Below are 13,013 nucleotides of genomic sequence, written 5' to 3'. Positions count from 1 at the left end.
TCTACTGTATTACAAAACAAATAAACATATGTAAGTGAGAGAGAGAGAGAGAGAGAGAGAGAGAGAGAGAGAGAGAGAGAGAGAGAGAGAGAGCGAGAGGAGAGAGAGGAGATTTTAGAATGTTTATGTTTTAATCTCATTAAACTTAATATTATTTCAAAACTACTATGGAAATTCAGGGCCTCTGTAACACGGTTTTTGGATTTTGCTCCTTATCAAGCTCGGATGTAGCTGAAAAGTTGACATATGTATATTTTACAACTACACACAAATTTTGTCAGCATTATCAATAACCTAAACCCGATAGTTTTAATTTTTATAGAATAAAAATGATCTAGCCGACACCATGGCCAATGATTGCGAGCCAAGAGTCGAAAAATTTTCATTACTGAAGCAAGGTAAACATCGTTTTATGAAATGTTGCCCCTCCCATCCACCAGACAGAAACCCATTCACCTTATTCCATCGGCTCTGAAACCCATAGTAGTCAATAATGGCTAACAGGATTTGGAATTGTCCCCGTGGTTGCAAAACTGCATTTGTCTTACGACTTGCAACTTTATACAGTCAAGAGAAAGCCCGTGGCCATACTTACTATAGCCTGAATAGGTAATTAGTCAGTTTCTAGTTTAAATCCAATGTTTATGGTCTGATTTGTGTTTAGCGTAACATGATTATAATACTTGTACGTAATGTCATTCAGGATTTTGAACATTTCCATTAACTATTCACCATGCCACCAAGAGAGAGAGATTGTATGTAAACAGTCTTTATAAAACTATTTTTGTTAAAATAAGATTTTTATCCAAAGTAAATACAAGCTTATATGTGCTAAAATCTCCAGCAGACCAACGGATCATCTGATATAATTTTTTTTCTGCTTCTTTAGTCTGTACAACCATGTTGGATATAAAGACTTATGAATGGCGGAACGATACATAGATGTGGGTGGGGTATCTGTGCTAGCGTAAAATTAGTAATAGCAGCAATATAGTACATGAATTAAACGTTTAGGCCAACTGCTGGGATCCCTGAGGATCATTTAGCACTTCTTACAACTACTCGAGAAATGAGTTTTTATAGCCAGTAGTTAGATTTTATAATACAACAATGTCCATGATAGCCTTCGGTGTTATCCTGAATTATAACGAGGCCAAAGTGGGTGGTGCCTCATGAAGTCATCATTCTGACGATAATTACTGGTGAAGGTTTAAAAATACGGTACCGTCTATTTTTTTTTTTTTTTTTTTAGTAAATAGGTAGATAGCCAATAAATAAAAATTGCTTGACATTGGATACAGCAGTTATCAAATCAAGCTTGTCTACTATGTCTTTGAAAATTACCAACTATTCCCTACATCTTGTCAATCTGATTGTGACCTATAAAGTAGATTATAATTTCTTAGGACACTTTTTTTTGGGAGTTAGACTAATAATCGAAGTGTTTTTGTATTTATTAACATATTTTGTTGGTTTGTTCATTATGAAAATTATCAGTGGTGAGGATTCAGAGTTCATAAAGGTGTACTGCTTTGCTTGTATTTAAATTTTTGTCATTGTTGCCAGAGGTATAGCCTTCGTTATGTATAGCCAATCATTCATCGAGAAAGAGGGAAGAAATGCTGTCACAAGTTACGTAACGAGCGCATTCGAAACCTTATCTCTGAGTAAGTTGGCCCGTCTTAAAAAAAAAGTCACTTTTACATTATAAGTACCAAATTTATTCAACCTACATAATACAGAATACAGTCAAAATTTATGTGTAGATATAATGTGTATTCTGAATAAGCATTATATCTATGAAATGCATAGATAAAAAGTTATTGCCAAAAAACCGTGTTACGGAAGCCCTGAATCTCATAGTAGTCCTGTATATTATTATTTCACCATAAAATGTAGTAATGCCCTTGAAGATATACTGCATACATAAACTTCCCTGCCAAACAGAGGGCGAGAGTTACCACTATGACATGCATGTCTCAGTGGCAAAAGAGAGAGAGAGAGAGAGAGAGAGAGAGAGAGAGAGACAGTTATCCTTATTTGAAAGAGTGAAATGGATAGATTATTGTATGTATTTAAAATACTATTGCATACTAATTTTGAAATTAGCTATATTATTAATAAACATATACACATGTACCATAGAATTTCTCTCATCTCAGTAAAAGAGAGAGAGAGAGAGTTATCCATTTTTGAAAGTGAAATGGAAAGGTTAATGTGGTATTTCTTTAAAATACTATCTCATATGATTTTTGTAATTACAGTTATAGTATTATTATTATTTGAAAATATTAATAAACATATTATACATATATATATCATAAAAATCTCTCATCTCAGTAAAAGGAGAGAGAGAGAGAGAGAGAGAGAGAGAGAGAGAGAGAGAGAGAGAGAGAGAGAGAGAGACTCCCTCCCCTCCCCTCCTGTCACATTACTTGATATATTTGAGAGCTGTTGGTCCTCAGTTTAGTAACTGGAGTTGGAAAGAAAGATGCGTGAAGACTGGGATTTCCTCTATTCGTACATAATTTTTTAATTTAAACTAAAATCTTACTAATTCACTTTAGTATTTTCTTTAATGAATTGATATTATTGCTGTTTACATTAATATTGATATTTGAACATAAGTAAATCATTTATTTATCATACAAAAAATATATATCTCTGGAGAGAGAGAGAGAGAGAGAGAGAGAGAGAGAGAGAGAGAGAGAGAGAGAGAGAGAGAGAGAGAGAGTATCCATATTCTGAAAGAGTGAAATGGAAAGATTATTGTAGTATTTCTGTGAAATACTATTACATATAATTTTTGTAATTACAATGATTATTATAATTTGAAAATATTAGTAAACATATTACACATACATGTACTATCAAAATCTCAAATCTCAGTAAAGATAGATAGAGAGAGAGAGAGAGAGAGAGAGAGAGAGAGAGAGAGAGAGAGAGAGAGAGAGAGAGAGAGAGAGAGAACACTCCCTCCCCTCCAGTCACACTACGTGATATATTTGACAGCTGCTGGACCTCAGTTTGGTACCTGGAGTTCGAAAGAAAGATGTGTGAAGACTGGGAATTCCTTCATTCTTACATAATTTTTTTTTTATAAACTAAATCTTACTAATTCAGTATAGTATTTTCTTTAATGAATTGATTGCTCTTTAGATTTACATTATTTGAAAATTACTAAAATTTTACTTTAATTCAGTATAGTATTTTCTTTAATGAATTGATTGCTCTTTAGATTTACATTATTTGAAAATTACTAAATCATTTATTTATCATACAGAAACATACATCTCTGTAAGAAAGAGAGAGGGAGAATTACTTTTGTTATTATGTGATATCATTTAATCTTATTAAACTTACTAATACGTACAGTATTGATCAATATTAATATTTTAAAATTAGTAAATCATTTTAGTATCATAAAAATGTATTTAGTCATGAAAATAACATCAAAATAATCAAAATTTGGGATTATTTATCATCGGAAAAAACTCACGAATAGGCGAATTCCCCTGCAAATAATGGGTAGATAATGTCCAGAGAGAAATCCGCGAATCCGTGAGTCCGCGAATAAAGGGGCCCCACTGTAGTTGTGGACATCAGCTGTGTATGTAAGATGAGATAAGACAATTACTGTGATAAAAACTGATAAAACAAACTGCAAAAGAGGACAACTTTAATATTTATATATTTTGAGTCAACTATAACCATAAAAAATTGCATTTATTTTGCAGTTAGAATTTTTAGTTTTGCATAATCTTTCATATAGCAACAATTAAGACTGCAGCCATTTTTAATATATGGGCAATTGCTTTTTTAAATCTGATTCCATGCCCTCAATGTTTTATCAAACAAAATGGTTATACTAAATTTTTGGAATAGTATGTGAATTATAAGAATTTGCCTTTTTTATTTTTTCTGTTTTCTTTTGTATTTTTCTCAGTTGAGGAATCCAAAGATGAAGGAATATAGTTTTGTCCCCAAAATATGATGTAGTTATTCCTTGTGATTTTGTTTTCTAATTATGTACTTATATACTTTATTATTATAATATTTTTATCCAATGTACAAACTATTTTCTTCTCAATGATTTTCAGCCAAATACTTGTCTTTCAGGTTGATGGGATTTTGTCACTAAATGTTGAATTTGGTTTGTGTATAACTGGTTAAATGAACCCTCAGTCTAATGGAGATCAGCAGATATGAATCTGACAGTTTTCCTTGCAATAGATCAAACTAAAAACTTAATATACTCTCACTGAATTTCTTCATGGGGAGGAGGGGTAAGCTCTAATTTCTTATTGCTTTGTGGCTGTTATTCCCCAATTGGCTCAAGGATTTACCTAAACAGTTTTATCCTTTTACATATTGTATTGGTTAATTAAGATGCCCATTGCTATGACATAATTGTTTGGGGTACAAATAAATGTTGACCTTGGGTGCTAGAACTGAGTCCAATGAATTACCAAATAAATGAGTGAGCTTCCTTATCAGGTGATAATGGTCAATAGTTAAAAGACTGATAGAAATACAAATTTTATCTGCAATAAGTACTAGTCCAGTTGTTAAACAGTTCAAAAGGTGCATTAGGATTAAAGCTTTATACAAAGTACATTTTTCTTGGTGGCAAATCATTTAATTTCATTATTATACTGGAATTGTGATAGACCCAAAATATACATGTAAAATATTTGCTAAAACTGAAAATCTGTTAAAATCTTTGTATCAGAAGCCAAAATGTGGGATGCATAGGTATGTATAAAGGAGTGTATGACTAGAAATTGTAGCCTACAACTAATATATACGTATGTGTAATGTTCTGGATATTATCAGTTTGTGATTTTTGTCCCCAGAAATACTGAAACGATCCCATTTATAGTTACTACAGTACAATATTCTGTTAACTGAATCCCAACACCCTAAATAAGGGTCCTTGTTATGTTAATGTGCAACTGGCAAATACTTGTAAACAATGAGCTGGAAACTTGCACATTCTGGTAATCATCTATTCCAATCTGAAGTGCCAAGAGGAACCCTATATATTATACCAAATAGCATCACATATTCAGAAAGGCAGGTTCTTCCAAATTATTACAACTACTATTAAGTACTAGTTTGCCCTTGAGGCCTGAATTAAAATGTTTTGTTGTTCATCTTAACAGTTATTTTGCAGTACATATCTTGCTTATTGTGGAGACTTTTTTTTTTTTTATTAACATTTGTTATTGTATTATGGGATTCTGTGACCATAATTTTTGTCATTTTATGTCTGGTAAGTTTTCTTGGCCTGTTTTTCTAAGGAGGACTGGAAATTGGCATGAAAATGAGAATGAATACAAAAGTAATTTTTTTAGTATGTTTTTAACGGTGTGGCTAGCTACTCAACAATGGGAAGGGGTCGTTGGAGTAAGCAACTAATTATTATCAGAGCATGTGTTATTCAATATTTTAATTATTAAACCATGTTTGAGGCATAGTAAACTAGTCATTAGAATATAAGGTTTCCCTATACTGTACTACTTAGGTAAAAAATAGATTTATGAGTAATGCCTAGCTTCTCCAGCAAAATCAGTACATATTTGAACAAAATTTATAAGAATAGATGACTGACAAAACATTAACCCAGAATTCTTGGTTGTGATGTTACAAATTTAATGAGTATGATGTCTTAATTTGTTTGTGACAGTTGGTATGCTACAAATTTCTAGATATGAGATGGCAAAGTATTGCACCTTACAGTTGCAGCCAACATGGCTTTTAGCTGTGCTTATTATATATATTTGTTGTTTGTGTAAAGATTTAACTTTTTCTGTAAGCAGTTTTAAAGAATTTGTTGTGTTTCAAAGTTTTAATGACATGTTGAATTTAATTTTTTGTAATTTTAAAAAACTGGGTTTCCTATATGATACTATTCTGTATTATCAATCATGTATATTTGTGTCTAATATGAATGTTCTTCAAGATGATGCCATATGTATATTTGCTTTTGATAACTTCAGTCTGAAGAAGAGTTTTGTTCAGTAGGAACGTGTTGCTCAATTGGTGTTCATTCATAACATCAGCTCTATAAATTGTTTATACTTCAATGGTTGTTCAGCTTGTGCATGAGGTTTTATGAACAAGAAAAAAGATACACCTTTATTAATTATTTCAATTGATAGCTGAAATTTTGTTAGTGGCTTTATCCTTTTATAATTTCCACCTTGTGAGATTATGTGAGCTGAAAAGACAGTTACTGTAGCCTGAGCAGAAGTACCAGAGTACAAGTGCTCCTTGTACATACGTATATGGAACTGCAAATATTTCTCTTGGGCTGGTGGTTTTGACGTTACATGGTGTATGTATTGTGTGCATTTTGAATGTTCATTACTAGCTCAATAACACTGACCCGGCTGTTGTTTGTAGTAATGTGTACTGTGTAAATTTTTGTGAGCTTCACAATGGTAATATTGTTGCTCTTCTTACCAAGGGTGGGTGAACTATATTTGGATGTCTGGGAAGACTGAATAGCTGAAGAAGGCAGGTGCAGATACATACTGCATTGAGTAATTCCTGTTCTTTTAGGCTATGAAGTGGTTCATTTTTAGGGTCATGGAATTTTAGAAAGGTGTAGCATAAATACTCACTAGAAATACTATAGGTAAAAGTCATATATTGTTTCTTGCTATGAGTACAACCAAACAGTTATGTAAGTTCTTGATTTAAAGGGAAACTGAATAAATGATTAAAGTATTTACAATGCTTTTCATGAATGGAATGACAGTTTTGTGGAAGTAAGAAGGAGAATCTGTGTATATAAGCATAGAGCTTCAGAACTCGTGGTTTTAGGCATTGTATTATCAGAACCTCTTGGTCTTTCAGAATTGCCTTGACAAGAATAATGCATTGAGAGTAATCTCACTGAAAAGGAGATATTTCCCCACAGTTGATCTTTAATACTAATTTTAATTGCAAGACATGAAAGAGTAGTGTTTTGGCACCATGCATCAGTCAGCTTTCAGAACAAAGTAGTCCTAGTCATCAGTCTGGTAGATAATCCTATCAACATCTGATAAAATGGTCTGAAGTTATGAGTCTGTCATATGTCTGGAGACCCAAATCAATGTGACTCCCAGACACACTCTCCAAGTGGTTTTAATGAATTTGATGTAGCGTAAGTTGAATAAAACACTAGTATGCTTAAGTATATTTTGTGGTAGAAATAATGAAGCTCCAAGACTTTTGCTGATACTACTTTGTCATAAAAGAAACTGTTGTTGTTACAAAGTCCCTCTCTACCACTTGGATGGTGTTCATGGGTGGAGGAAGAGTCATTTAATCAGTTATAAAAAAGGGAAGTGTTTTAAAGAAACTTTAGTGGTTAGCAACATTTCTTAACAAGACTCTTGTCCACAGAAGTCAGTCATAGTATAAATGATAGTCAGCAGAAAAGCTGATTCCAATAAGAAAGATTCTTTTAAAGAAAACTGAAGAATGAAAACCTTAATAGATGGTAAAAGATATGACATTTTTTATTGATATCTCACTTGTTGTGGGAGAGGGACTATCAAGAGTGTGGGTCATTTGATTATGAGTACTGCCACTATGTGTAAGATGGCATTTGGATAATGCCCTCCAAAAAGGATAAACATAATAAATGAAACACCACTTTGTCAAGTTCAAACCTCTACCAATACCAAGTAATCCGAGCCATAGGATCTGGATCCTATTTTCTGTATTTACGGAAATTCTAGTTACCCTCCAAGTTGCTTTATTACATTTAAGTCAAGATTCTGTGTTGTTTTTCTCTTTCCCCTTGTAAGATGAACTTCATATTAATTTAAATTTTTAACCCAGTACTGGGTGTTTGGAATTTTCATCAATATTAAGTAAATTCTGGTATTAATACATCTTCCATAGTAACAAACAAACAAATAAAAACGGCATTGTGTAAGTATGTCCGCAGAGATTAATGAACTATTCTGGACTAAGAGTTCCTCATACTTTCTTAAACCCTTGATGGCTCTACTTACAGAACTCCATAACAGTGCAGAGCTTGAAAACATTCTTGGTACAAGAGACCAAAAACGTAAATATGAAAAACACGACACAGTTAGTTCAGTCTTATGACAGAGACAAGTATGATTTGAGAAAGTTGCTAAACAGATGGTAGATGGAGGCCCTAAGGATTCAGTGAAATTCTGAAACATGTGACTAGTATTCAACAAAGCTGTCTTCATGAATAATTTTGTTACTGATGAGGGAAATTTAAACCGATTAAGCCATTCATATCTAAAGAAACCAAAGCATTTGGAGCTATACATGTAAACCACCAGTTTATGTTATACGTATGAACTGTCTGCAAGAAAACCATGTGAGATTTAGAGTAGTCCATTTGAGCTCCAGACTGATATCTAAGACTATTATTATATGTATTGTACTATAGCTTGGCAAATTTAGGGAGAGAGACTGGCTGGTTTCTTTGATCAGTATGTAGTTGCCACTTCTTCCTCATCCTGAAAGTCCTACCTGTATAAACAGAAGCCCTTTTCTTTTGAGAATACTCAGATCTGTTCTTAAACTCAATGTGTGAATCCGAGTTTAACTCTCTGGCTACAAACTGGATTTTGCTCTTGATCTTTTTCTTTTATGTAGCTACATAATTACATGTAAAATTCAAAATGGTGAAAGCTCTAAGAAAAATGTGGAAAACTACTAGACCTACAGTACAGTATTTCAATCAAGAGTGCATTTTATCCTTATAACTTTTTCATTTTCCATAGAAACGTTTTTATACATCATGCAATTGCATTTTCTCATTAATTTTTCTTTGCTATATTTAAAAGCTGTTTCAAAACTTTATGACTTGATTCTTTGCTTTACATAAATAGTATATTCTCCATATCTACAATGAAATATTTGCTAAAGTATGGATTTTCTTTCTAATGCTAGAATTAATATACTAGTTTCATAAAGAAAATTATTGAAGTGGTCTTAGGTTATCAAAGGTGGATCAAGCAGTAGTGCTTCAAGAATGGTAATTCAAGAAAATAATCCTTAATTTCTTTATGAGTTAAGCAACTTACCATTCCATAAAAAAACCTAACTGAAGTTGACAGAAAAAGGGGCAGGTTTTGTCAAAACACATCCCACATTTCTAAGTTTATTGTTTAAATTTTATTAAAAAATAAAAATGACTGATTTAAAAACAAAATAAATTTCATCAAGAGAGCATATATGCCTGACACTACCCATTCCTTAATTTATCTTGTAATAAAGACTAATCTGATACTGGATAATGTTATGCATGGCATCAGCGTGCTGATTCAAATCAACAGCCAGAGTCTGTAACTAAATTTGTCGCACTTGCTGTATTGGATAGAAATTATACATCTGATTGGCATTTGAATTAAATTCTTGTTGCTGCAAAGGATGGCAGGTCATGTTCCAAAATGCTCCTGAAATCTAATTTAATTGCAATTTTGTTTATTTATCTGGATTGTTTCTTTGTTTTTTTTTTAGATGTCTTGAAAAAGATATGAAAATTTTGAGTACACGTACAGTTCAGACCAGAAGGTATAGTTGTAATTTCTGTTGTTTCAGATATTTTTAATAGAGCAACATTAGAGAGAAAAATAAATTTAATTACAACATAACATGGAAAAATTTGAAGAGTAGTCATTTTTGGATGATGGATGTCTGAAGAATAAGAAACACTTACAAATGTAGTCTGTCTGGTTGCGACAGGTTCTGATTTAATGCCAAGGTGAAGGGAAAAGATGGAAAGGATATCCACTTTGTTGAGTTAAGTTTCAGAAATGAAGATAATAGCCAATATTGATAGGAAAAATTATATTAAAATTTTTAGGTGAACACTGTACATATAGGTTTTGTTATGAAATGTACTAGAGGGGACATCACATATAGTTCTAGTAGATGGGCAATGTTGCCTTTTAAACAAATAATTATTGTATAACATTTCAAAACATTTATTTTCTCTGTATTATTTTTCATTATTGAGCGTTTCTTAATATTTTTTATAATAATTACTACATAATTATAGAATAGGTTGTAGTGTATTTCTGCATTTTAAGTAATCACTAAATTCCAAAGAGTTTGTTCATTTTATTTTACAGCATGCAATTGGTATGCCATGTGAATTACTACTTCAGAAGGTGGCTGCTTGGGAGTTATTTCTTTTAGAATGAAGAGAAAATTAGAATGTAGTTGACAAGGGATTTTATGAGCAGGAATTGTCTTTACTAGAAATAACTTGGTATTTTCAATTACAGAATTTAAATTTTGTGTGTGAAACAGTTGTTCAGTATTTGTACATGATAATGTTACTGTGGATTTGAAATGATGAAATGATTGCAGTATATCTGCTGTCTAAACTAAATGTTGCCATGTCCACAGTCGTTGGCTACAGAAACTTGTGGTGTCTGCCTGATAATTACTAGTTCTTTTAACCTTTTGGTCATATAATTTACCTAGTCTAAATGACACTTTTGAATTTCAAATGTTTATCTTCATTCAGATCTGAAGTATTATGAAGAGTATAGTACGGTAGATTCTGTCAGAGAGTGAGACAGTGTCCTTATAGTAAGGAAAGCACATTGTCAATTTTTCTGTTTATTGTAAAATTCATGAAATATTTTCTTACAAAATTGAAAACCTTTATGTTACATGTATACTTTTATGTGCAGGTGGAGGAAGTTGACCATCCGAACTTGTCAAAATGTACAGTTGGGGGTAATACATGTAGTTGAGCAAAGATGACTTAGTCTGAGAGTGGGTTAAATTCTTTCACTCACTGGAACTTTCATTTGTATCATTCTTTCTATGAGACAGATATAGTTTATTCACCTCTAATGTGGAGATCTATGAAATAAATCGCCTACAGCTTTCACTTGCAAAATGTAACATTTCACTTATATTGTGGGTGAACACTGTTAGCGTTGCTGAAAATTCAGTTGAACTGCCACAGTGGGAATATCCACGATGAACTGAGCAAGCTGCTGACTGCAGCTCTGCCTCTTCGTCTTGGCATGTCATTTGCAAAACAAAACAAAAATAGTAGTATTTTGTGCATTTTTATGGTTCCCATTTCTTCTTGAGCCCTCATTGCTATTCATTTTAATTACCAAGTTACATCATCATAAACACAAGCAAGGCCTTCAGCCCATCTGCAGTCAGGCATATCATGTAAGATCCAAGCTCAGTGCAGTGTGCTAATCCTGGGTATGAGCCCTGTTCATAGTTGACAGAGTTTCTTGGCAACATAACCATACCATCTCTTAAGTTAGGGATGGAGTGTTTAGAACCCAAAGTGTTACTTACTGAGTCATCAGCATTACTGCCTGGTTCCTCTTGGTCCCAGCTTGAATGGAGAGAGGGCTTGGGTGCTGACCATAAAAGTATATGTGTATATGTTCAGTCTCAAGGGCATTACATGACAATGCAATAATCTGTCTTTTGCCTCTTGCTGTTCATGAGTGACCTTTGAATTTTTTAAATTTTCACAGGTGATCCAATAACCATACTTTCCTTATCTGGCATTAATAGTTATCAATTTTGCTGAGCCAGACCATGTTCTTCAGACTTTTTATGTACATCATATGATGACAATTTTTAATAAGTCTGAAAGTGTGGCAACATCAAATAAACACTTGGAGACTTCTGTGAAGAAAACAGATTTCGTTTTACAGCATAACTAAATATGAAATTTGTACTAAAGGAATGGATTGCAAGAAGATCGATAAGATCACATTGTGTATAAGATGTGATTAGTATTTAGATTGAAGGCAACAACTGTAGTGTTTGTCAGCTCAGCATGAGTCTGGTTTGTTACCAAAAATGGCAGTCATAAGGTCTAAGGCAAAAGGGCAGTGTATTTGCAAGTGTTAATACTTATGAAAAAAGTAGCAGTACTTATTAAAAAAAAAATTGTGTTGATTAATGTTAATAAGGGCTTGTGTCATCATTTTTGCTGTTATAAACAGTTGAAGCCTGGTAGGTTCCAAGTGAGATAGATAATGCTGATCCTGATTCAGCAATGCTTGATATGCATAGTTCTCGGTATGAAAGAGGCACAATTGTATTGTTGACAAAGGGGATATAGAACTAAAATGGAAGTTTTGTCTATCACTTCCTTTCAATATGAAGGAAGAAAAGGCTGCCAGAATTCATATGGTTGTATTGTACTTTTGATAGTGCACAAGGTGCTCATTTCAAAACATCAAAGGATATGAACTTAGAGAAAAAGGGATACACTGGAGAACCAATGATAAGGCTTGGATTATAGTACTGATATCTATCAGCTGGGCTGCTAATGCTTCAGTTAAGATGACACATATACTTTGCCTTTAAAATAATCTCCATTATATGTTCATATTAGTCAGTGTTAATTTCCTTTCTCCTAAAGTTAAATGTTCACCAACTTAAGGCCTTTTATTGTTTTTTCAAGTCCATTAGGTGTATTGAGCTGAAGACCAGGAAGCTGACTAGATAGAAAGGACATGCCAGAAGCCAAACATTCCATTATCAAAACATTAATGTTGTGAAGCCACTTGTATAAATGTGCCCCAGAAATAGTGAAACATGAGTTATGGGAGCTGCAATCTCATCTCATATGTTACCACTAATCAGGATCATCTAAGAGACTATGTAGGATACTCATTTCTCCAAAATTACTCAGGTAGACACTATGTAACATTTAAGAGATGCAAATATTGCAATAACTTGATTATATTACTTTTGAAATGTAGGAAGATGGGATTTCATTAAATGAAAAAGTACCCAAGACAACAGAAGAATAAATTTATGTATGAGGGTTCAGCTTATTATCAGCATTGCAATCTTCCTGATGTGGCCAGTATATTATGAATGAGTGTTTCACCAGTCCAATATATCATTATTATTCTGGATTTGTAGCTTACCTTAGCAACACCTCTATATTTGTCTGATTATTGATATTTATCAGCACGCATCCACCAGACACCAAACATTCTCAGTTTCTGAACACCTTCGTT

The sequence above is a fragment of the Macrobrachium nipponense genome, chromosome 1 (genome assembly GCF_015104395.2).
Source record: "Macrobrachium nipponense isolate FS-2020 chromosome 1, ASM1510439v2, whole genome shotgun sequence".
NCBI classification, from domain to species: Eukaryota; Metazoa; Arthropoda; class Malacostraca; order Decapoda; family Palaemonidae; genus Macrobrachium; species Macrobrachium nipponense.
This window is presented reverse-complemented; position numbering follows the sequence as displayed.